Below are 26,989 nucleotides of genomic sequence, written 5' to 3'. Positions count from 1 at the left end.
TATTGAGTGATCTCAGCCTTCCAGCCGGTCATAGCCGGACGCAGAACATCAATCTGGACAAAGCTACTTCTTCAACAACTATAATTCAGCTGTACATCCACAATATCCAAACCTGCAAACTTGACTTCAGAGTGAGGCGATGTGTTGTGCACACTGGTCAATACATACCCGTTTCTGCCTTTTAATTGCACTTACTGTCTCAAATTAAGTAGTTTTAATAAATCAATATAATTTGATAACAGCCTACGGCCCGAGTGTGCGCCAAAGGTTTTGATTTCATTCTGTGCAATTTATAGCAGTAATGGAAATGGAAATGGTAAATGTGCTAAGCCCTCTCTGTACTCTCAGGCTAATGTAGTTATCAAGTGTTAACGCACTTCACTTTACCATAGGCCATTAAAATCTATGAAAGGAGGACAGATTCAAACAGAACATTCACTTTATTCTTCTCGGTGCAGGGCTCCTTACTATGTTAAATTCTGGCCCTGTCTTCCCTTCATGGTGATTTGATTTGAGAAGCTAATATACTGAAAGCCTCTTCTTGCAGTTGGTCTCCAGCTACTCATTCTCTCAGCTTTAAAAGCCCAACGCCTTTATTACTGGAAAGGTCTCTGTTTGGTTTGAGGGTCTAACAAAACTGTGTACCACATTTTACCTGGTGAACATAGAATGAAAGCGGTTTGAGTGCTGTCCGTGCCCAAAATTGATTCATTATACAGTATATGTTATACAGTACAGACTGTGTATGGCTTCTAAATAGACAGGAAAGACAGAAATGATTCGTAGAGATGTGGAGGTGCAGTAATCACACTAAAAGCTCTCAGTCTGGCTGCTGGTTGCACCTGGTCTTATAGGCTGTAGTTTCACACATTCCGGACAATCTTCAAATTGTTTCAGAAGGTCGAGGCTGGATTACCAACCAGGCAACGCCAGCAACTGCCCCGGATGCCCTCCCACAGGTTCACTAATATCTATTGGCTTTTAGTAGCTCAGTAAAATGCAAATTTATATGCACATCTGCTGCACAGTATCAACTGAAATGCTAAAAGCCCCGGGTTGGGTTTGCACCATTACCTCGTGCTGAGGCTCTGAGGAGTTTTCAAATGTTTTATTATCCAAAATTGGGAGACTTACAGGTACAGGTTGTTGACAGGGACTCTAAGTAAAATATGACATCCATATGTGATCTTCCCCTGTTAAATGGGGAATACAAATGAAATTCGATTGAGTGATAAATGGGTATTTGGAGCTGACCAACTCAGTAAACAGAGAGGAGAAACAGACAGGAGCCAAAAAAGCTATTTTGTCCCCCTCTAGGACCACATGGTGGGTTAACCCAGCATTGCAGCAAAGCTTTAAGTGTCCAAGACACATAAATGACAAAAAGTATAATTTAAACAAACTTGTATGAATGATTTTATATCTGCACTCTGATTAAGACCTAACTGTAACCAGAACTACTTTGCTCAGGTTAAGTATTGAGGCCCGAGTCCCCCAAAGCTCCAAAATAACCAATTCATTGACCATACATCAATACGGTCTCTATTTTTATATAGAGAATATATATTATGTAACATATTACTTAGATTTTTTTAAATTTTGAAGTTGAAGGTATAGCATCTTAGGGTGGACATGAAACCATGATTAACTGATCATTTTATCTGCCAAACACTTAACGCCTAACACGTCAAATAGAAAGAACTGTCATCATTCACACAAACAAGCTGCTTGTCGGGAAAACATAAGCATGTGTAATTATAAGTGTTTTAAGACACGACCAATGATTTAATTCTTCTGAGACCATAGAGAGACGACTAACTAATATCGTCAGTCGGTCGTACCCATTCCATTCATTCTTTGTCCTTGTTGCAGGCAGATCCTTGCCTGTTGACGTATGTGGTCATATTAATATTGGTGGCGATATTGATCTGGAGGCCTGCGCACAGTCGTACATACAGCTGTCCGGTGGTGGGCTTACCAATCACTATAGGTCAGTGTCTGGAAGGGAACACCAGGGGTGGTGTGAGCACCCTGCAGAAATCAATCAGAGTTTTAATGCAGCCTTCGCCTCCTCTATTTCAAGAGATTGCACGCTTCTCACATTATTCACATACTGTACAGCTCCATATTGCTTGGCTCCAATGTGGCTGCAGCTTTTTAAGAGAGCCGCAGGAAATGAGAGCACATTATGTCCGAAGCATCTAACGGCTTCATAAATGTCACGTACAATCTATTGTGAGAGGCATTGATTCTCGAGCCATGAGGCTCTAACTGCTCTGAATGTAGAAGGTCTCTCCACCGGCAATGACAGAGGTCTTGATGTATTCGGACAGTTGTCTTTACATCTGTTTGAAGTCTTACCGCTCACTCGCAGTCCCTGCATTTTACCCTCCGCGTTCTTTTCTCTCACCGAGCCTAATGAAGGCCCCTCGGTTACAGTCCATGATTATCATACAGATAGGATCATATCCCATTGATTTTATGCAGATGATCACCTTTCTGTGTACGCAGGGCTGATGGTGGTAGTAATTTACAGAAGAAAATCAATTACCATTCTCGTCTGCAGGAGTAATTGTTTATTATTTTCCTATTAGACAAACTGTGTTGATCAATGTTATAGAAAGATTGCCCATGAATACTATCAGCATAAATAGATTTGCCTTTGACATTAGTACTAGTTTTCCTTTAATGACCTGCGCAATGTCAAACCAATGCCACCAGCTGAGGTTTAGGCTCTAACTACATGGTGAGTTTGTGTGCGTGTATGTGCATGTATGTGTGTGTTTATGGGCTATAAAACCATATGGACTGCTGCTTCAGTCCGTACACACTTTCTCTGATTCTTTTTGGAGAAGTGTCAACACTTTCTTTTACTTATCACAATCACAGTAACCCACCGTGGGCCTTTGAATTACCTGCAGGTCCACAGATGTTTACTCTGTGGAGGTTTGATGGTGTGATGAAACAATTACTTTCGGGATACTAAGCACAGGAGCCTGCATCGACGTTGTTGTTGTTGTTTCACAAATGTGTTGTAGATGTGTATAGTCAGTGGTTCCCCAGCCCCGTCCACTGCCTCTCTACCTGTATCAGCGTGGATTGATCTAGACACAAACTAATCACTATTACTGACTGAAGTAATTGGCCTGGCCCAGATCACAGAGTAGCAAACGATTGACTGGTCCGGTGGATCAATACTCTGATCAGAAGAGGTGGGGTGCAGAAAATAGGGATGCGGAGGAAGGATGTTTTGTAATGTGGCAGATCAATGTGGTTGAACAGTACAGTTTCTTAGTCCACATATCACATCGCACCATGAAGCCCATTTTGATTTTGCTTAGTTGTTTTTTGGTCAGGTATCATGTTCCTCTACCTGCGACAAACTTTGATTCAGAAGAGTCTTCTGATCAATAGAGATTGCAACAGTCTTTTTCCTTTTCAGTCGCACACCTACACAGACTGCACAGGGACACCTTCCAAAGTTTAGAGAAAGAATGAATAAAGGCGATTCTGATTCTGATCGAACTGGACTCTTCTGCTGCTGAGAGGTGATGGTACTGATGACTGAGCCGCTGTGTGCACCATCCCTCAGATTACACAAAACACTGGGACCAATCTCTCAACATTTGGCCTCAGCTGTCGCAGTCTCCTGTTCAGCCTATTTCATGGAAAAAAGCAGGTGGTGCCACTATTTCAAGCGTTCAATGTGTTTGCCCTCGTCTATTCCCTAATCTCACCGGAGCCCATTTCTTTTTCATCCACACGCTGGTCTTCGTCCTGTTTTTTAGGAGGTTCCTGCTTGGCCAGACCGAACGCTGAGCACAGATCCGGAGCACTGGTCCTCCTCTCAACATTCACATCTCAGCATCTCCCCCGACACTGCTCCTGTCTCGCTTTCTCCACACTCCTCCACCCCCCCCCCCCCCCCCCCCCCCCCCCACACACACACACACACACACACACACTGCGTTTTGTCTTTCTTCTCCTTCTGTTCTTCCCTTTCTCGTTCTCTTTCTCTCTGTGGTTGTTGATTGGGTGTCTGAGTGCTTGTGGCAGCTGTGTGTTGTGTGTAATAGAGCAGGGAGCCTAGTCTGAATACAGCGATGGGAGAATTTGTTTATGTGAGAGATGCATAGATGGAGACAGGTCTCCAGGCGCTGTGGGCTCTCTCTTGCTGTCATCCTGCATTCAAGTGCTGACAGGAGATCTGAGATGGCCAAATATGCCAGACGCTCGCCCCAAATCCCCAAGCTGCACTCGGCAATCCAACCGTTGTGTGTTTGTGTTTATTCAGATTTGAGTGAATGGTTGTGTGTGTGTGTGTGTGTGCATGTGCAGTGAGTGCATGTGTCTCCAGGATGGCATGCTTGATCAGACTCCCCTGCCACGGGCTTGGTCCAGGGTCCATTACTAGTGAGCGATAGAGGGGAGAAAGTGTACCAGCTATCCTCTTTTTATCCCATCCCAGTGATCTCTTTCTCTGATGTGTTAAGTCTGTTCAGCGGGGCAAGGATTTAGCTTCCATTGCTGGTCTGAAATGTGTGTCCAGCTCAAACAGCTTATTTAGCGTTTTCATTCCCCTCTCCTCGGTGCAATTGTAGTTGCATTTGTACGTGGAATTTTGCAGCGCTTTGTCCACGTTAGCCCTGTCACTTCAACCTCATGTCTTCAGGGACTCTTTGCTTCGTCTTTGCGTCACCGTGATGTGCAGCATTGTGTTATTCAAATCAAGCATCGCAATCGAATAACCCCTACTTTTGGTTCATGCAAAAGTTCCTCGACTCTATGAAAGACTACAGTGTCACACTGTCTTGTTTGCTGCCGTACTGAGCGTGGCACTCTTCCTCCTGTCGATGAAGAAAAACTCATGTATTGGAATAACATGTGCAGGGGACAGACACTAAAGCACAATTAATGAAGACTGAATTTGAAGTGGCTGGTTGGCTCTAAGGCTGTTGTTCCCATTAGAATCCATGCTTCCATCAATGCAGCTTGACTAAAACGCGAAGGCTGCATTCTGCGAGCGACCACAGTCGGCATGTTGTGGCCTTTTAACTGCCTCCAGCAATCACATTTGATGCTCCTTAATTATCCAACACTTTCCCCCCCTCTGCCCTGCTGCCTTCTCCCCTCTCAGCCACAGAGACGGTGCATTTGCTTACCGCTCTGCCTTGCCTAAGTGTTCGCCTGCATGTAAATTAATCTTGATTCACTTTACCCTGCCCTGCTGAGTGCTACAAATTACCCTATAGCAACGAAACAGCACAAGTGAAAAAAGCCAAATCGCTGCACTTGATAGGCTGCTGCTCCTGTGCTTTATGCCATTACATTAGGGCTACATAATGAACGCTCTCTTGTGAAAAGTAGTGTGTTGTGGGTTTTTAATTCATCCTGAATAGGAAGTGTTTGTGCATCTCTCTCTCACCGTGTCTGTTTGTATGCGTTTCCCTGGAAGGAGCTTTAATGAGGGGGGGCCTTGTTGGGTAACCGTGAAGCGTGCGACAACCCCCCGCTCACCAAAACGTCAGCGTCCATCATGCCATTTACAAGAACTTGACAAAATTAGCTGCCTTTTGTGCCGTAGTCACTCTAATTGGACAAGGATGAAAAACAGGCTTTTGACACAAACACAGGCAGCACACCCACATACCGCAGTTTGTGTCTCTGTGGACGTGTGGGTGTCTCACCAGAAACAGAATAGGTTGCGGCTTGAGTGCTTTGTTTTCCATTCTGACTGCTCTTCACAACTTCCCCTGCCATCTTTTATTGCTTTTAAACCACAGTTTTATGGTCGTTCTTCACTGATGGATGTTCACTCAGTACTTACCTGCATGTCTGGTGAAACCACGCTCCTTAAGAAGTCAGTCTTTGTTCCGTCATCAGGACCAGAAGTAGTATTTCATTTGCTGTGTTTAATCTCAGCATATTAGTCAAGTATTTTACTGCATATGAAATAACCTTGACAATTGACAAAGCAAGGACACTGACTGTGGGTATGTTCTTGTGTGGGTGCGTGCGTGTGTGTGTGTGTATGCGTGCGTTTGTGTGTAAATCAATGACAGTGAATGGGAGGAACCCCTTTACAAACCCTCATCTTTCATCTTGAATAACCGATATGATAAACAGACGCTTCTCATCAATCTCACCTGTGTTCCCGATACAAAGATAGGAGGCAGGCCGATTTCCCTCTCTTTCTGCAGACTTGATGACATTTACTAAATTGCTCTATGCATTGTGTGTGTGTGTGTGTGTGTGTGTGTGTATGTGTGTGTGTGTGTGTGTGTGTGTGTGTGTGTGTGTGTGTGTGTGTGTGTGTGTGTGTGTGTGTGTGTGTGTGTGTGTGTGTGTGTGTGTGTGTGTGTGTGTGTGTGTGTGTGTGTGTGTGTGTGTGTGTGTGTGTGTGTGTGTGTGTGTGTGTGTGAGATATACACTCACACATAGAGGAAAGTGTTGCAGTGTTTGTTTCTGTGCACAATTTATTTGCGTGGCAACATTTGTACAAAATGATGCTTCTGTTTTTTGTGTATTTCAATAACAATGTAGATCAATTTAAGTTAAGCGGACAGTTTTCCCAAGTTATCTTGTCTTTTTTTTTTTAAATTTCCTTTTCTTTTATCTTCGTTGTCAACCCTGCAGCTCCATAATCCCCCACAGAGGGGCAATGCAGCAATTTGCAGCTCCCGAGGTCTTGGAGAGAAAATGAAAGAGAAGGGGGGATAAATCAGGAAAACCAGCGCAAATGAAGAAGAGGTAAAGATTGAATTATGTTTAATGATGTAATTTGGAGAGGAGTGTACTATATTATAACAAATGATAAAAGTGTGTTTTAATGAGTAGTCATAAAGACTCAGTAGACAATATTATTCAGTAGGCCCCAGAATTGGCCTGCAAGGTTCCTCAGGGTTGAAAAAAAAAAGAGCAAAGTGACTTTGGGACAATTATTGCATCCCTGTTTATTATCACTCACCAATTCCAAGCCAAATCGAATGTACTGTAAGTAGAAGCGTGTGTGCGCTTCGGTGTGTGTGGCCCAAGGTCATTGTAAACATTGTACATCACTAGCTTTAGGCAAAAGGAGGTAATCTTTGGATAAATAATTGATGGAGTATATAAATCTATTACCCAGGACAAGACATTTATCCCTCTGAAGGAGGGGTAACCAAACAAAGGCTGTGTGTGTGTGTGTGTGTGTGTGTGTGTGTGTGTGTGTGTGTGTGTGTGTGTGTGTGTGTGTGTGTGTGTGTGTGTGTGTGTGTGTGTGTGTGTGTGTGTGTGTGTGTGTGTGTGTGTGTGTGTGTGTGTGTGTGTGTGTGTGTGTGTGTGTGTGTGTGTGTGTGTGTGTGTGTTTCACTACAAAGTAGACAGCGGAGATAAACCACAGACACAATGATTTCAAGAGTGGGTTTAAAGCGTGTTTGATAACATTTTTCTCTCACCCACAGCAGGCCTCCCAACCTCCTCTCTTTAATATCACTTATCATGGAATATTACATGCTAATCTTTCATAGAAAAGAAGAAAACGTGATTGTGATTAAAAGCCTCTTCTCCTGAAACGTTTCAAGTTTCAAACGGTGCTCAATGGAGTGTTCTCCAGCCACCTGTTCCCATCTGAACTAAAACCAAACAAAGTTCACAGCAACAGCAAAACAGAGTGCCACAACAATTAGTTGGTAACAATTAAATATCATTATGTTGTAATTAATCTGCACACAATTCATTAAGTACTAATTCCATATGAAAATCGGGTAGAGAAGAATGCCATCGATACGCTGCTTTAATTAGCATGTGATTGACAGCTTGCTGAAATAGAGGGTCTTTGTATAGGATGGCACTTTGTGAGTGTGTGTGTGTGCGTGTGCAAAGTGGATCATCTTAAGTGTTTAAAGATAAACTCCCCTCTGTCTGTTGATGGTAATTAAGTTTGCTCCCTGTGGGGTTGCGGGTGTAGCCAGGTTGGGGGGTTGGCGGGTGGGGGCATGATCTGTGCTAATTGTTGTACATGAGAGCCTGTTTTGGCTCGTGTATGTGTGTGTGTTTCTGTGTGCGTATGTTCAAGCTGTATGAAACTGAATGGAGCCATATGACTTCGGGTCACACCCCGAGTGCCGTTGCTAGGATACAGTATCTGAAGCATTGTGGAGGGGTGGTACTGGGGTACTCCATCTTCGGCCCCCACCGCCAGCCTGATTCTGCTTCCTCCCCTCTGTCCCCTCTCTGCCGCTTCCCCCTGGGGTTTGGCTGAATGGGCTGGGCTGACAGGGGCTGAATGGTTTGGGGTGACAGGGGGGTGGTGTCCTATTTGTCCCTAAATGCTTCTCTATAAACCCCTGATAATAGACTGGCTGCCTGTTCCCCTTCCCCACCCGCCTCACCAAACCACCGCCACCTTCACCCACTCTGTCTCTGTCTCCTTGTCTCATTGTCTCCCCCCTCATCCCCTCTGTCTCGCTTTCCTCCCTATCATATCTCCTTCTCTTCCCATCTCTTTTTCTGTCCCTCTCTTCCTCTTCTCCTTCTTGCTTCTGCGCTTCTTCAGGCATGGCTGTGTTGTCTGATGTTTAAGCATTCTTCGCTACTTGTTATATTTTGTCGGCAGTGTGCATTCTAAAGCAGAAGGTCATTGCTTGTTACTCACCTCTCCAGCTCCCTCAACATTGTCCAGCAGCTTCGACTCTGCCGGTGATAATAGGAGTCGCTTTTGATGTTGGTCTTTCATGCTTTGTTTGGAGACATAGCTGAAGTTACCTTTGAAGACGACTGTCCCTATTAGTCAGGCTGTGTGATTAATGAGGACTGAGGAAGAGTCTTTTTAATGACGGGTCTGTGCTCAAATAAATAAATAATAAAGCAATGAAACTGATGCGAGCAAAAGCTTTTGAAAAGAAATACAAAGACTGCATCTTTCTGTATTCACCGCACACTCAGACGAGAGGTCACCAACCTGCATCTGGATCACCATCTGCTGAGTGGATTCACTGCATCAGATGTTTTTGTGTGCTTCCACTGTGGGGAAAAAAGAATTCTGTTTACTAACTTGAAATGCGCATGAGTGCATGCTTGATTTTATGTAAGTCTGTGTGTATGTGCGCGTCTGTGTGTCTGTCTATGTATGAGCATGCACTCCTGTGTTAGGGGTCAGGAGTGAAGATGTTACCCTCTGGTCATTCATCACAAGCGCGACACACTCTCCCTTGCGCTCCGGTACGCAGAGGCTATGTTTTATAAAAGAATAACACGTCAGCGGGCACCCACCGGCCATCCATTACCCCCCCCCCCCCCCATATGCAACCTGCACACACACATGATAGACTCACAGATTTTCATGCACTCACCAGCGCACACTATACTTATATGTCCGCATATTCAGTAGCGCTCCTTGTCTTTGCCCCGTTTCTTTTTTTGGGAAGAATCCTGCTTCCTCCTGCGCAGCGTGTGATCTGAGCTGCTCTGCAAAGGCAGAATGAGGCAGAGAGGGTGGAGGCAATGGATAGATTGAAGACACAGGAGGTCCAGCATCTAGAGGCAGAGTTGGTTTATGGGAGTTGTGAGGCCTTGAAGGTGTTAAGTGTTAGAGGGAGAATGTCTTTATCTTCTCTCTCTTGCACCCCCCCCCACACACACACAGTTAACGCTGCCCTCCCATGGCTCATCACTCATCTAGCTGACAGCAGCTGCTACTACTACAGTTTATCATGTTAATCAACATTAGAGAATGTTGACCAATCTTATATGATATAAATGCAGATTATGATATTTGTGCTAAAGGCCCAGTCTGTAACTACTAAATGCAACTGACTTGTTATTAATAATCAGGGGGGTTTACAATATTTCCTTCATATTTACCTCTGGTTTCCAAACTTTACGCTAAACTCAGCGAACTGGCTGCTGGATCCAGCTCTATTTTCTCGGACATGAGATTAGTATTGATCTTCTCATGTAACTTTCCATTGAAAAGAGTTAAATATAGAACAATTCCGTCAAATTGACTGTCATGCACAATGTGTATTTGGCTTTCTTCTGTTAATGTAAACAACCCAGCTACTTTTAGAGACTTTGATTTTTTTGTTGCAACCAATCAACGAGTGAGTAGCGGGAGTGATATCAGTTTTCAGTCTTTTTTCTTGGTGGTTCCTGTTTTTTTTTGTCATTTACGCTGCAGTTTGTGCCATTGGGCCATCTGTATTTTGGATGCAGCAGCTTGTGCTGTGCAAGACAGACGAAGTTGAGGACGTTGTGAGTTATAGAGCTCTTAGACCAATTTACGAGGACTATTATCTCTCAGTTAGTCTCAGTTTTATGTGCATTTTCTCTGGGCTGGTCTGGAACCATCAATTTAATGCTTTCATAAAGCAAGGTTAGATAGCACTGAATCAAACAGAACACTCACTGACACTCTCCTCTGCTTTAGAGCTAAAGTCACAAAGAGTAGACGAGAGAAGACGACGAGTAGAGGCCATGAAAGATGGAGGGACAGTTTTATGATGTCTTTTTAAAGCCAATTTAGAGTAAAAGTTTTGTTTCCAGCTGCAATAACAATTGGAAATGTAGTCACATAGTGAAGCCCAAACAAATATATTTCCCCCCTGTCCATTTGAGTGTCTGTTGCATGGACACTTTATCGTCCGACACGACTCTTGTGTTCATGTATCAAACAGACTTATGTGTTTTGTGAGGCACCCATTTTCCTGGTGCTTATAGCTTGTTTTATAGCCGGCCGTTCCCTTCACGATGTTGCTCCATCACCTGCTGTTTCCTGTCATCAGCCGGAGAGACAAAGACTTCGTTACTCCAAACACATATGTACCATTCCCCTCAAAACAAATAACATGCAGAAATCAATACGTGTTGAAAACCAAGTGTGGTCCTTATGGACACCACACCGTTTTTCAAGCAGGCATTCAATAAGATTCCGTTTCCATTTCACCTCATTTATGAATTGTGCGCGTGGCTCGGTGTATCTGTGTGTAATCCATCAGCTCCAGTGTGACACCTTAATTCTGTATGCTGGTGGAGACACAGCAGGCCGAAAGAATGATTGGATGAGAGTGAGGGAAGGAAGGAAATGAGGAAAGAGTAAAAGTAAAACACGTTAAAGAGTTTTGTTTCTTTGTTGTTGGGGGCCGTGGGTCTGAGGATGCAGTGCCAGCACTCCCTGACGAGGAAGAGGAGATTTATCACCTCTCAGTGGTACCTTACACCCTGACTGAGCGGGAAAGGGAGAATTCCCCTGAAACACAGATGTGCCCTGATGTGTTGACTGTGTTTGTGTTGTGGCAGGCATGGCGTAGCAGGCTGCAGGTTCTTTTGTTTGGTTTTGACGAGCATGTCCTTTCCAAAGACGATGAGAGACAGAGGGCCTCATCTGTATTTAAATAGACTGACATCTCTGCCACCACATTTCTACAGGGGTTTCCTGCTCTCCACTCTCACTTTTTACAGCTTGTCTCCTGTCTAACTTTTTTATACCTCTGCCCTTCTGCTTACCTTCTTTCCATCCCTCTTCTTCCACCAGGCTGCTCTCATGCTCTGTCAGTTCCTTTTCTGCTCTTTATACCGGAGACTGTGAAATGTATTCCCCTTCTTTTCTTTCTGCTTCTCAGTGTGTGTTGGGATTTGTCACAGGGTGTTACCTGCCGTGCCTGACTACCTGGTGTAAAGTATTGGATTCTCTTTACTTTGGCTGCGCTGAGTGAGTTTTTGGCTCTTGTGAAATTCAGCATGGCAACAAGCCAAAGGCTAAATCTGAGTTGGAAAATTTACCTGAATCTTTCTGGCAATATTCCATGGAAGTAATAACGGCTATATCTTTGTATTCTTACACAACTGCCCCGGAGCAGCTCCTGCTGTAGCAGCCGAACGCCTCTGACAGTAATTTTGTTCATGCATGAGATCCTCATGGCAGGGGCGAGTGACTTTGTCCAAAGAAGTGCTCACATGTACAGGAGAACAGAGAAAAAAATAAATAAAGCGACTCCAGGACCAGCCTTAATTGTGATTTGAATGAGAAAGCACCTTAACAAAAGGGTCATCGGAGGCAGAGAGGTAAAAGGTTTTACCTTTAACAAGCGCTGCTCTAAAACAACTCTGAACCTGAAGAGGTGTGCTCTGAAAGGCATGTGTAAAGCTCTTTGTAAGTGTCTGCTTATGAGAGTGTGTGTGATTGTTAGCAGATGTACATGTGATTGTCTGTGTGCATCACACACACACACACACACACACACACACACACACACACACACACACACACACACACACACACTGGGGTGATTTATTCCAAGCACAGGGCAGGTAAATTGAAGCAGGTCTTTCAGGTTGGTTTTCAGCTCCAGGTCTAATGAGAGCTGCGTTTCCCGTCTCTCCAAACAATGCGCTCCTGTCTCTTAAGAGCTCTTCCACCCGCCTGCAGTCTAGCCACTCTACATTAGATCTGTGGCTTGCAGCAGCCACTACGGCCTCGGGCTCTGAAATGGCTGTTTGATTCTCTCCCTGCTTTGCCTCTAAATGAATGATTTATTGGCTGTCAATGAGGAGGCCAAGCGTAATGGACAAAAGCAGCACTGCAGAGCCCCAGTCAAGAGGATGTTGTTGTGGATGTTCTCTTTGAGGGTCTCCCTGCCTCTGTCTGAAACCGTAATGAAGAGTAAACAACCTTTTGCTAGTGCCAGACCAAAGATAGTTGGGCTGCATTAAGGAGTGTATGACTGGAAGTTGAATGTTGACATCTTGTACCTTTAGCCCCTAATAGAAAAAAAAATCAAATTTACAGGTTTGTTTTTTTAGAAATGGTTGAGGAAATGATACTCATTGTGACAAAAATGGGACGACATTGGTTTTAAATTGGCACCAGTCAGGTAAATTAAAATTTTACAGTTTGGCGACTGTATTCTATACCCACAAGTGAAGTCAACACCTCAGCCTTTATAGCTTCTCCAATTTCCCTTTAACAATACTGTGACAAATTTCTGAGCCACAGATGCAAGTTGCTGTAGGCTATCAGACACACCATTTCCTTCTGCTAGCACAAGACTTCAATCAATTAACGCTGCTGAGTAACCTACCACACACACTGTGACTGGAGTGGCCGCAGGCGGCAATGGAGACGTGTTATTTAAAATCCCCACTGCTTTTGTTCCCGTAAAAGGGGGACATTAACACCCGCTCGTCCTTTGGCCTCTGCTTGTCATCCAAACAGCTAATTTCTGCAGATCCCCCTAATCCCCCACGAGAGACAGCAGGGCTCGGGGGCCAGCAGGGACAAGAGCCCCGGAGGACGGGCGCTAGAACAGAGTCGATGGATGCTTTTAGAATTGACATTCTAAAATGGGCCTTTGTTTGCATCATGCTCCCTGGTGTCCCGCCTTTCAGCGGATCTAATGATAAGTGACAGGCCATTAATTGAAACTCTTTAGGAAGCCATCATCAGACACACGTCTGATCCTTCGCCACTGAGATCAGCAGCACAGTATTGCAGGATGGAAGGAGAGGAAATTGTTGGCTTAGGCAGCTTAATGTGTTTGATTTTATCGGTGCTTGTAAATCAGTGTGATAAAAAAAACCAGAAACAGGAATGAGGATATTATTGGCTGGAAAATATTTTTATTTCTCTCGAGGCCTAGTAACCAACTGCATCTTGTGCTTTGATCAATTAGAATTTAATGTCTGCAATTAAAAAATGTGATGCTCAATGCAGGCTGCGTGTAAAATAGTCCGTCTTAAAGAACTTATTGTTGTCACAAATCCTTGAGGAACTTTTATTTGTTTTCCGTGTTAGTGATCATTACTTTATTTTCTTTTTTGTTAATCAATGAAAATACAACGCCAATAGAAAAAGTAGAAGGTGTTGTTGCAAGGTCGTTTTTTCTTCCAAGGTAAATTACAAACCTCACAAGAAATAAAACAAAGAAAGTTAATACGTAAACACTCCTTTGTTTTGTAGCAGGCCAGATTGTTGTTGTTGTCATAGTCTTTAGTCCAAACAAAGTATACTGCAGTCATAAAGCATTGTGTTGTGCTATAAACTATTTTAATTATTTTTGGAATGCAAGCTTGGACTATGGTCTTTAGTCTTGTGCTTCTCAATGTGACTTTCTCCAGAGCAAATGAACACCAGGAGTCATTTGTTCTGCAGTGGCGGCGCACCATAATTTGACAATTGCTTCCACTGCTGATGTAGAGATGATAATCATCATAACTGCTTACTGAGCTCTTGATAAGAAAATTACTGCAGGAATATTACTATGCAATTGTCCATCATGGTAAAAAAATAAATAATTTAAACGCACACCAGGCACCTTGAAGGTACAATGACCAGTATTGGGAGGGAAAACTAGAATGAATAACAAAACAATTTCAAAGTGTGAGCAAACTTGTCTGCTGTGCAATTGAATATAGTCAATTTGCACCTCAATGAACCTGAGGGCAAAGGGAAAAACGAAAAATGTTGAAATGTAAAACTACTCAAATTACAGATTTAAGGTTTTTTCACAACATGCATTTGCATAATTTTAGGTTAGATTAGGTTAGGTTCAGTTATTAACTAGTTTTGCTCTAAAAATAAAGAAGAAGAATTGTCTGTTCTTTTGATTTAAATCCAGACATTAAAAGCTTTCAATCAAAGGCCATATCAGTAAAGTCAGTACACTATTACAGTACGAAATGAACTGCAACCATAATTGTATTAGGACTTATTTTTTTCCATTGACATTCTTCATTCAAGTGTCAAACTCACCTCTGACATTGTTTGGAACTTTAAAAACAACAAAATGCTTTACTTAAGGACACCATCATCCCTCCTGTGACCATGTCATAATCGGTAAGGTCAAAACTGCCACTGGCCACAATAAATAGCTCAAATAATCCCAACTCCTGAGCAGAAACCTGCATTGAATTTACTCTACAATCCTGAGTCCAGTCATCCAGCTGCAGTTCATTTCCCTCCAACCAATTTACCATCTGTGCATCTCTCCATCTTCTCCCTAAAACAGGGAAGGAAACAGTTGTCGCTGTTTGGGTTTTAGGGGCTAAATGATGTCGCTAATCACCAGCTTTTAGTGGGGCTGATTTATGGAAGGGACATGAATTGTTATAGGCGTGCGTGTGCGTGTGTGCGCGCGTGTGTGTGTGTGTGTGTGTGTGTGTGTTTGGGGTAGGTGTCAGAGAGGCAGCCTGTGGGATAGGCTAAATAGTCCTATTATTTATTGTCTCAGAGCGGCCTCTCTGAACGGAAGAGCGACTCTCCAAATTGAAATATAGCTGAGTTTACCCTTCTGATTACCGCAGTAGTTTACTCCCAGAGCCGAAGGAGATCATTAAACAATGGCCGCCACTAGCAACTCAGCACCCCATTATGGCCCAGGATAAATGCTCAGACTGAAACATAGCTAACCCAGCTGACGGACAATAAGTGTGCCTCGCAGGCGTCGTTTATTCCCCCTAAAAACCACACCAGTTGTTTCCTCAGCCCAGGCTGGCATCAAAACAGCAATTGTGTCTTGACTGATATGGATTTCTACGAGCAAGATTCATTGTTTTCTAGACAAGAAGAGGCACTCAAAACCCAAGCTAATGGGTTAAGCCATTGTGAGAGTAAACTGGCCAGCTAATGTTGTGACAAGCACTGTAATTGGTTGAAAACTCTAGATGATTAAAATATGGATTAATAATGGATTATGAACAAACACTGAGCGCACAAGTGGCTTACTGTTCCTATTATTGTCCAATTAGCTTAAATGCTGACGTTGCACCAAGCCACCAAGACAAGATAAATATCATTGAGGCAGCTAGATAAGTTCTCACAATGAAATCAAGTCATTTCATTCAGTAATTGTAAAGCATTTAAATCACATTGCTTTTTGTCTGTTTAAGGTTGTCAGGGAGAAATATGAGCATCTTAAGAGTTAAGAGAGCCACTGATGGCGAAAGTACCGATGTGAGAAAAACGGGTTATCTCGGCGGAACCGTTTCTCATTGTGTCCCAGTCATCGCCATCACCCGGCATTTCCACAATGACCTTTGCAGGCGCGATGTCGGTCGGGTTGCAGGCTGAGTCCTTCACACGCTGCTGCTCTGATTACTGCAACATCTGTAACATAAACAGTGGAGCAGAACATCAGCACAGCAGACCATAACAGCCATGACAATGAAGTGACAGTGTCAGCTCAAGACAAGATGACAATGATGTTTCTGTCTCAGTGTGTTGATTATGCACTATACAGTGTGTCTCATAGAGCCAGGGGCTGTTCTGGATAAATGGGGAATGAAGCTCTGGCGGTACATCACGGCATCTTTTTGTGTCACGAAATTAAACCTTGACCTGTGATTGCTTGTATGATTAATAGGAAGTGCACAAAAACATTTCTGATGGAACCACGGCCACAGTCTGGGTTGCGCTGCAACATGTTGCCCCCAGAGATGCCTGAGGCTTTATTAGAAATTAGTATGCGTGTCGGTACACAAGTCAGCCAGAAACCACCTAGAGAATCATCGCCGGCAATAATCAACCTTATTCGATAATAGTAGGATAAGAGAAAAATAGGGTTGAATACTGCTGAAACTGGAGCTAACAAGATGAGTTGTCTCTAGACAGGCTTTATGTTGAAGTGCTGAATGGTAATCTAAAGCTTTGTAAACACTCTTTAATATCGTGTTAAACCACAAGTTCATAAGCATGAACTGCATATGAAACTTTATTTGACTCTTCTGACTGAATGCTGACAAAGGGTCAAAGGATTTATGAGGAAAATCGTGTTGATGATGTTCAACACTCACAGATGCCTTAAAAGAAAAGGAGCAGGTTTCTGCTTGTGAGTTGCTCTACATCTCTCCCATGCAGCAGGCTGTTTTTGTGGCTGTTGTTGCTGTCTGTCCTAACACATTTACCTTAAGCCATCAGCACTCATTAAATGCCTGCTGGTGCAGGGAAACAAAAGGCTGCCTGGCGAGCCAATATGCGCCTCTGACACGTCAGCCAATCCCCAGACAGTCTGCAGGGCCTGGCTGCGCCACGGAATTCTCAAACATATTTTTCTAATTTATGGATGGATAATAAATCAACATTAAGGCTTGGACAACGAGTTATACATCAGAGGGAGATGGCTGCAAACTGGGCCACAATGCAGCAGAGGAAACCAGGCGCACATCTGCACTAAAGTCACACTGTGTACGTGTGTGTGGGTGGGTGTGTGTGTCCGTGTGTGTCCGTGTGTGTCCGTGTGTGTGTCCGTGTGTGTGTCTGTGTGTGTCTGTGTATGTGTGATTATGTCCAAATATGTGTTTACGTCTGTGGTGCCAAAGTCGGTTTAATTTCAGCCTCCAAGTTGGTGGCGATGCAAACATTTTAATGTCACTGCTTGGAGGTGGCCAGTGTGAATAGTATGAATAGGAAATAAGACCATTAGGATTTACTACTGGAGGGATGGTGCTTTAAATGCTTCATAAAATTTAACACTGTGAAATATGCGCGCGTTTGCATTTTAATGCCCATGAATTGGCCTTTCACTGATGTGGTAGGTCACCGGTTTCTATATGGGGTCTGTGTGCTATAGAACCGCATTTAGTAGTCAGGGCTTAGGAAGAAGTTCACATCCTGCTGCTGACTGATTGACTGTAACCTCACTATCATCCCTATTCTGTGTGAGAGGAGTACACACTTCAAGAAACCGTCAATATCCCAAAACAAATTGAGTTATTTGTCCTTTAAAATACCTGTGTTTTACCACGACTATTCTATGTAATGGTATTTCATTTTTATAGACCTATGAAAGTGATTCAGATTCCTAAATATATATATATATATATATATATATATGTATATATATATGTATATATATATATATATGTATATATATATATGTATATATATATATACATGTATATATATATATACATGTATATATATGACAATTTGAATCCTGCACTTATTATAACCAGATCCAGTTTGGATAACTTAGGAGAAGTATAATGTATTTTTAACTAAGTTTTGATTCATTTTGTTTATCTTGTGTGGTCATTTTGTCAAATTTAATTTCAAATTTGACTCTTGCTTTAAATGTGTAGATTCACGATCAAACTCATCATGATGTAACTCTCGTAATCATCATTATTTTTGTATTTTACCAAAAGAAAAAATAATGAAAACACAATTTAAACTGTTACTCTTATATGTAATACATGTATATGTAAAAAATAATGATAATATAATATATATGAATATATAGAATATTCCTCCGCTTTTTATTTTACCAGCAGAATATTTTCAGTGCAGTTGCAGCTTTGAACTTGATCGTTTCAGCACCACGGACAGCACAAGTGATGAGCAATACTTAAAATGGAAACTCCAAATGACGTTGTGATAATTACATTTAATGGCAATGTTTTCCTTCCCTTTTTGTTGTCACACCTTCTCCTTTACATTCATGTCGCCATCACAACACTGATGATTGTTTCTTGTTGCTGACACTTTGACTCTGTTGTCGATCTCACTCTGTTTAGCGTTTGATGCACCGTGTTGCTAAGCTAGAGCTCCACTCTAAAATTATTAGACCTAATCGTTCATTAACCTCCATTAGACTGATAGGAGGGTAAACCTAACGCCTGATTACATCCTCGCCGTGTGTGTGTGTGTGCATGATTGAAGAATGTATGTGAGAGAAAGATGCACCCTGTACATTGCACATGTCTTTATTGTTGCTGATACACAGCCGAACAGTTGCCATGTTTGTGTGCGTGTATACGTGCATACATGAGCTGTGGAGAAGGTTTGTCATTCATTAGATTGGATCACAATCAGAGCTAAACTAGCCATGGCGGCCTGACTCATTATAAGCTGAAGGTTTATTTAAAACCTCACACTGCCTCATTCCCAATCCACTCTCCGCCATATGCATACAGTAATTACACAAGTGAGGAGGAGGAGAAGGTTAGTGAGCTGCTGCGTGCGTGCGTGTGCGCGTGTGTGTGTGAGTGTGAAAGAGTGGCCCTGAAAGCCTGTGTGTATGATTATTTTTCATTCCATGTTTCGCCTGAGTTCTGCCCCTATAACTGAGGATCTAATCAATCTGCCGGCTATTAAGTTTGTTAATTGATAATGCATACTAATTAGGCCTGGCTCCGTTACCAAAGCGATGACGAGAAGGTGATTGTAGGCAGGAGTCCAAATGGACTTTTAAAGCAGCGAGCGTGAGGTGGAAGCCATCAAGACTGCACATGTGCGCGCTCGCACACACACACACACACACACACACACACACACACACACACACACACTGACATATATGTAATCAAAAAATGCAATCAGCCTGAAAACAAGATGTTAGTGAACTGACCTCACCAAGCTGTGTCAACTCATGTTGTCATGTACCATATAATGTACAAAAAAGGATTAATGGGAAAATATTTATGAAGAAAAATTAATTAAAAGAAAATTAATTAATAGAAAAATGAATTAAAATAAAAAAAACTTTGACACCCTGTTAATAATTTCATTACCAGTCTTTCAACATTTCAAAAATGGTTGTACATGGATTGAAGAACATTTTAAAGTTTTTTTTAGCAATGTTCAATATTTGTCAACTATTGAAACTTCTCGTATAAAGACATGTTTTTAAAACTGTGATCTACTATATAGTCATTAATTATATGTTCATACTGCAGTTTCCACTCATGAGTGTCCACACAAGGAGCTAGATAGTTAGTTAGGTTTTGACTAATATATTAGTAGACATTTAACTCATCCACATTAGACAGTTATAAATGTCTATACATGCAAATAATGTTAAAAGTGATACCAAAAAGGAATATAAAATAGAGTGCCATTAATAAAGGGTTTTATAATCTGTAGCAGATTGCTTCATACCTGCAAGAAAAAAAACTTTAGAGTTACCAATTATGTTTATCTTACTCGTACTCCTGTCTCTTTAATTCAGTTGTGGAATTACAACTAAATATTTACTACTTCGTTGCACGTCATCTAACTCTACTACAATCTACTTTTACTTAACAATACAGTAATTTGAACATCTTAAGGCCCCCCTCAAATGGAAATAAAGTTTTTAACCTTGTTCCTTTATTTATTTATTTTTATTTTTTATTTTTGTGTATTTCCAGCTTGGAACTACAGTGTCCCAATGACAGCCAGCTAGCGAAGTTAGAGCCTTAGATCAGGACCCAGGTTTATCTAACATGTGTAATCAGCGGTTTGCTCATTTTGTCTTCCGTATAATGTTTCCAACACGAAATTGATTGTTGTGATGCATGAAATACACAACCATTCCGATACATTGACTTGTAGGCAACCCTGTACAATCATCTTCTCTTCGTCTTTGGAGAGACAAACCATATGATGGTCTTAAAAAGATCTAATGCACTGTCATAGGTAACTACCAATAGTAAATTAAAATCAGCGCCACATTGACCAGGATAATAAAATGCTCACATTTTCATATGTTTGTTATAATAATCATGTAATTTAACATATAATATTTAATCACTTGCCGGACCCATTTTTGTACATAGTGAGTGGTTATATTTTCGGTCATTTAAGTATATGTACGTTATAACATTTTAAATGCAGGACTTTTTCTTCTTATGGAATGCATTTCAATTTCAATATTGCTATCTGAATATTTTTCTTCAATACTGTTAATGACTTGTAAGGGTTGGAAAATGCAGATTTGATGGGTTATTGCAAAATGAGAAACCCAGATGAATTTATTCTGTTTTACATTGTTTTACCAAATACAAATACCACAAACAAGGTTAACATGAACCAAAGTAATTTTTCACAAAGTGGCAGCACTAGCCCTGATTTTACAAATGGCTTAGTACTAATATATGATTTAAGATGAATTAATTAATAAAGTAAACATTGCCAGTAACAAAGAGAAGTCACTACTTATAAACCCATCTATAAAGAATCCCTCATGATAAAATGGTACCAAAAGACATTCCATGCATTAAACCACTATGTTTAAGCAAAATTAAGTTCAATTTTAAGAGGGATATGGAAAATAACGGTCAACATAATGTAAATGTTGGACAAAGGCCACAAACCAAAAGAATATTACAATATTTTGTAGGCTACTAGAACAAATTTGATTTTGATTGCAAAATATCCAACTGTCTGTATTAATCTAATACATTACACAACACGGACTTAAGTCGGCAGTGTGTACTTACATGTGCGTCCGACTCCACTCCTGTTTGTTTAGCTCCCAGTGCCTCCATTTTTTAAATCTTGCTTTTGTGAATTAGATATGGACCCACAGAGAGAGACACAAGCTTTTGCACGCATGAACACAAACCATTCATCACCAGCCCAACACCCTGAATTATTATCTCTGTGTTCAAGGTCAAGGAGATGCAGCAGGTAAATTGAAGTCGGAGAGGTCAGTGGGGTTTGATCTCTCTGTTCCTTTGCGCTCGTTCAGGAGATAAAGGACGACTAAGTCTGCTCTTTTTTTTATGACGGTCATGATAGAGACATTTTCTTCGTCCGTATTTGACAGGCGTTATCTCTCTCGGCTGCGTCGGGCTTCAATCCCCCTGACCCGTGTCACTTCCTGCTGTCCAAAAGGAAGCAGTTCCTTTGGCTCACCTCTGCACACGTTGTCACACAAACTTACGCCTGTCACTGCTCCTCGGACACCACTCTACCTCGCTGACAGTACAATGCGTTTTCAGTGTTTGTATATACTGTATGTTCAGCAGAGACAGTGACATTAGTCTGCACTTGTCTATTTGTAATCTGCTTAGACTTAACTGTGCAGGGGAGGATATCACTCTCATTACCTCATGATTAAGAGCTCAGTAGGTGGCCATATCACTTATTTATCCTGCCCGCTTTGTCTGTGTGACTGATGGTGTTGTACCCACAGGCCAATCCCTCATCAAACTATTCCGTCTGAGACAGCTTGGAATTTATAAACGAACCAAACATTTTCAGGAAGATTGAATCACCTTCACAAAACACACTTTAATTGAGTCATCTGTATATTGGTTTTCTCTTTTAGATTTTTTTTTTTTCCCCTTTGGCTTTGTATTTTCATCCTCTGGATGTAAATTTCTGTCCGAGTCAACCATCTCATGGCTTTGTTAAGCCATACATATGAAAACACTGTTCTCGCTTTGCTCTCTTCACCCTACCTCCAACCTCTTATTACTTTCTCGCTGCCTCTTTTTCTCGCCGCCTCTCATCACCTTCCCTTGCTCTGTGTATCTCCAAATGTGCATGTGTTGCATACCGCGCGTGTGTATATTCACTGAGCACATGGCTGCGTGCACTTGTGTATTTGTTTCTCTGCGAGCACTGCATGAATGTGTGTGTGTGTGTGTGTGTGTGTGTGTGTGTGTGTGTGTGTGTGTGTGTGTGTGTGTGTGTGTGTGTGTGTGTGTGTGTGTGTGTGTGTGTGTGTGTGTGTGTGTGTGTGTGTGTGTGTGTGTGTGTGTGTGTGTGTGTGTGTGGGGAGGGGGGGCAGAGCAGCCAGCTGGGTTGGAGGGGTAATAAAGAAGGAGAATCAATAGGCCATGCAGTAGAGCCAAGGTGCTGCCATTTATCACACCGCCTCCCTGACTTCCATCATTCATCATGCCCAATGAGGCAGCAAATAGGAAAATGACTATTTGTATCAAACACATCTGCACTCATCCACTGAGGTATTTTATTCCCATTAACTCAAAGAGTAGAATACGCCAGTTTCAGCTGCTGCCGTTGTTGCCGCTGTGTTTGTGTGTGTGTGTGTGTGTGTGTGTGTGTGTTTGTGTGTGTGTGCGTGATTCTATTTGTTCAGGCTTGTAGTTGTAGATTCATTGGGAACACATTCATGGCTGCTGTTGTTTTTTCCCTGGGAAAAAAAAACACCAATGTGTTCTGTGAGCCCTCCAGTCCGTGTTGATGTGCTTGCTCTCTCTCTCTCTCTCTCTCTCTCTCTCTCTCTCTCTCTCTCTCTCTCTCTCTCTCTCTGCTCCCTCCTTTAATCCACATTTCTTCTTCCTTCAAAAATGTTCCCCTTTCCCCTGAACCCGTGGAGTGATGGTGTGAATAATATCTCATGGCTGTGAGGAGCCATTACATTAAAGTTGCCTTTCATTTTCACCTATAAATTAGCCCCGACACTGGTCGGCCCAGGGGTTGAGGTGTATGTCTGCATGTGTGTGTAGCCTGTAGGGCTGTGGGGTGTAGAGGGGTGGACTGTGGTCATTATGGTCTAATATCCCATGAAATGGTGAAATTATTATGCAGCCTATTTTACGGGCTGCCTGTGAGTATTAAAGAAGGATATTTTGTGTGATGTCCCTCCCAAACATCAGTGAGATTGTGTTTGTTTTTGGCCTTGGTTTTGTCCCTCTTAATAAAACTGCAGTTGCAATAATTCAGGGTCTTCGCTGACAGGCTCAGTCCAAATTGGTTCTCTTTGTGAACAATAACTGTTGGTTAACAACCTTGTTTGTCAAAAATGAACCATTGCGATGGAGATTTTCTCTTCTGAAATCATGATGAAGACAAAACACTTGTAACATAAAAGTAGAGCTGCAGCAGTCACTTGATTGGGCTGAAAATTGATCTACAACTATATTAATAATCAGTTTATTGTTTCAGTCATTTAAAGAACAAAAATGTATAAAGTTCTCGGTATTCAGCTTCTCAAAAGTAACATTTTCAGCTTTTTCTCTGGTTTATGTCATTATAGATTAAATATATGTGGATTTTTTTTACCTTACAAAGACTAAACTATTCATTGATTAATTAGGGGGAAAATTCTGCAGTTTAATTGATGATTAATAGAATCTGTAGTTGCAGCCCTTCATTTGCAAATATGTGCACACGCACACAAAAAAAACCAAGCTCAAGACCTGTGCACACATTAGCATGCTGTCGTACTTGTAACAGAATCTGGGCTGTCTTGTAAAAGTGGGTTTAAGACTGACAACTATACAAACACACACACACACACATACACACACACACACACACATTTGCCGTGGCGAGATAAGACCACACTAATCTTCATTGCTCCGGCTTTGAAGGAGAGTGTAATGTACCAAGGTCACTTAACACATCTATCGCTCAGACATTCATCAGTGCTCTTAGCGTCCCTCTTTTACTGCTTTCTGATATACGGCTCTCGTGGGCTAAAGCCCTCACACGGGGAGGACACACACAACGCCACCATTATTAGGTGGATCCTTAGTGTGGTGTTGTGTCGAAGTCACACCACAAAGGTGGAGTGTCTTTGGTGGAGTGTCAAATGTTTTAGACACTTGAGCTCAATTAAAAAGAAATGTCATTAACTTTAGGAACTAGGAATTTTGAAAGAGTGTTAATGTGTGTGAACAGGGCATTTCCTCTTTTTGTAGAGCTTATTATATTTAAGGTTTGATATGCTGGAGGTGGACTGTGTAAGAGGCAACTAGGGTTAACATCATTACCTACTCACGGCCTCATAATCATTACTGATTGGACAAATTTCTAAAATTACCTTCTTTATTACCAATTACATAGAACACTTAGCTTTCTCAATATCAATCAGCACACTGTGATAATGCATAATTAAGTCTCACAGACCAATCTGGATGAATTATCTAATATAAATGTAATGACAAAATCAAAGGCGTCTTAATAAAACCCATAGAATTTGTTTGTAACTGGTGGAAAATGAAAAAGATAAGCATGATGTTTAATAAATCAGTGAAGAGGCATTAAGCAAATGCCATTACAGCTTTTCATCCTATTCCTACTCATCCCAACGATTGTGCTTCAAAAAGATTTTTTATAAATTCTTTACCCTTGTATTTACAATGTGTGGATTGCTGCAGCATTTCCTGCAGATTTTATTTTAAAGCTCTCGCGTTCACCCTGAGTGCATCCCGAGCGCACACGGATACGTGACCGTGCCCTGTGCGCGCCCCCGCGCCCTGCCTCCTCTGGGAGCTGAGGCAAAGTCACCGACCGCAGGGGGACGGCTTTCAGATTCATAAAATTCATAGATTTTTTCACAAATGGATGAACACAATTTCCTCCCAATTTCCTCATTATGCAAATTTGCAAAATATCAAATCTAGACCAATTAGGGGCAGCCACAGCTCCAAATTTACCGGCTTAAGTCGTAATTGCAGAAACCCTCAAATAATTACGCGGCTAATTGGGAATATTTGTGACAGATACAACAAATTCTCCCCACAAATTACATTTCATCCGCAGAGCCACTGCGCCCCAGTGCAGCCCTGTCGAGGTTTAATTCCTCTTACATAATGAAAGGAACTGAAAACTTGTTATCACATTTGAGCACTACGCTGCTTTTGTAATGTGGAATGATCAAATAAATTAGGGCTGAAATTCCTACATATTTCTCTAATCTCTTTCAAAGGCACTTTATTTGTATAGGAAATAACTCCGGGTCGTTCTAATAGGAGCTATAATAGGCAGTTAGAACGCGACGGAGCCCGGGAGAGACGGGAGTGCGTATACAGGACGCCGCGGCGCTTCCAGGTGCACGAGGGGAAATCACGCAGCAGTCACCTTCAAAACTTCAGCAGCTTCCCAGGCTGGAAGGTTCAGTGGAGCTGTCTGTCTCCTCAGAGCTCTGTCTCCCCGGGATGCCTCACTTCCTCGCGGGTGACCCCTTCCAAGGTCATCAGGCCGTTTGTGGATGAAACACACACACACACACACACACACACACACACACACACACACACACACACACACACACACACACACACACACACACACACACACACACACACACACACACACAGAGCACGGTCCATAAACGCCTGCCGCTGAGATGGAGCTGGTCTATGTAAACAGGCAGTGCGCCGGCGGAGCGTATCTGCGCCTATTTGTCAGAAAGTCTCATAAATATGATCGCTCCTGATATCTTCATTTCTCTGTCCCAGCGGATATTTTACAAATGGGGGAGCACAGACACGCAGTGGAAACGATCCAGCGTTTGCTTTGCAATTTATTTGTGCAAAAATGTTAAAAGCAAATCTAAATAAATAAATGAAAATAGATGTAAATAGGTTACAATATATATATATATATATATATATAATACCATATATAAAACATATATATTTATGTATTATATATTTAAATGCTTATTTTATCTCTGCTGGTTTTGAATTGTGGATTAATATAACAAACTTTAATTGTAAACTGTTATTCAAGAAAATGTTTGCTAGTGATTTTTCTTATTAGATTTCAAATTACAGGATGTGGTCTAATTTCAAAATTTTTAATTTTGCAAATTATTTCTGTTCGATAATAAAAAGACGGAGTGATTTTAAAATATTTTAAAAATAATAACAGGAAAGGATCATCAGTCACATCGCCTATATATTTACAGGATCCACAAAGTGTGATCACTTTGTCAACCGACGAGTCCAGGTGTCCATAACCTTCAAAAAGTGCCATGATTTCGTTCCAGTTTTATTCTATCAATCATTTTTCAAAAAATTGTCACTTTTGTGCGCTGTTGGATATCTCACTTTTTTTTATGTGATAAGAAAAACAACCTACCTGTAGGAAATAAAAACGCTGCTTACACATCAGCATGCACATCAGCGCAATTTATATAAAAATAAGAAAACAAGACTGTGTGTGTCTGAGTGTGTGTGTGCGCGTTATATGTAGGGCATTGTATATAACCCCATGCAGGTGTGATGGATGAAAAGACAAAGTGTTAGCTCCTGGGACGGGAAGTGGACCCGGCCGGGGAAGGCTGGGGTGTGCTCTGTTGCTGTCACATGGAAAACCAATTCACCTCTCTCTCTCTCTCTCTCTTCCCCCCCCCCCCCGCACATTCCCACAGCACCGCAGTCAATTTCAGTCTGTTTGTAGGAGTAATAAGTTGATCTCTCTCTCCCCCAACACCCACAACACACACACACACACACACACACACACACACACACACCTCAGTCAGACCCGTTTATGCTGTGATTTTCTGAACACGACCGTCACTGACACCGGATGGATGAGGCTAATCTC

At 41.9% G+C, this 26,989-nt stretch overlaps 1 protein-coding gene across 2 annotated transcripts in view; it reads left to right on the top strand.

The window, feature by feature from the left end:
* The window catches only part of LOC118314335 (homeobox protein orthopedia B), a 55,140-nt gene that overhangs the window by 13,554 nt on the left and 14,597 nt on the right, over nucleotides 1-26,989 (top strand). Inside the window, exon 2 of one of the 2 annotated variants that reach the window (XM_035640724.2) lies at nucleotides 6,637-6,750. The exons of the other annotated variant lie outside the window; for it this stretch is intronic. The gene's annotated coding sequence lies outside the window, so the exon portion shown is untranslated. The remainder of the gene's footprint in view (nucleotides 1-6,636; nucleotides 6,751-26,989) is intronic. 2 annotated transcript variants of the gene reach the window in all.

The sequence above is a fragment of the Scophthalmus maximus genome, chromosome 19, assembly GCF_022379125.1.
Source record: "Scophthalmus maximus strain ysfricsl-2021 chromosome 19, ASM2237912v1, whole genome shotgun sequence".
NCBI classification, from domain to species: Eukaryota; Metazoa; Chordata; class Actinopteri; order Pleuronectiformes; family Scophthalmidae; genus Scophthalmus; species Scophthalmus maximus.
The sequence above is the reverse complement of the archived record's forward strand: the minus strand, read 5'-3'. Positions and strand labels throughout refer to the sequence as shown.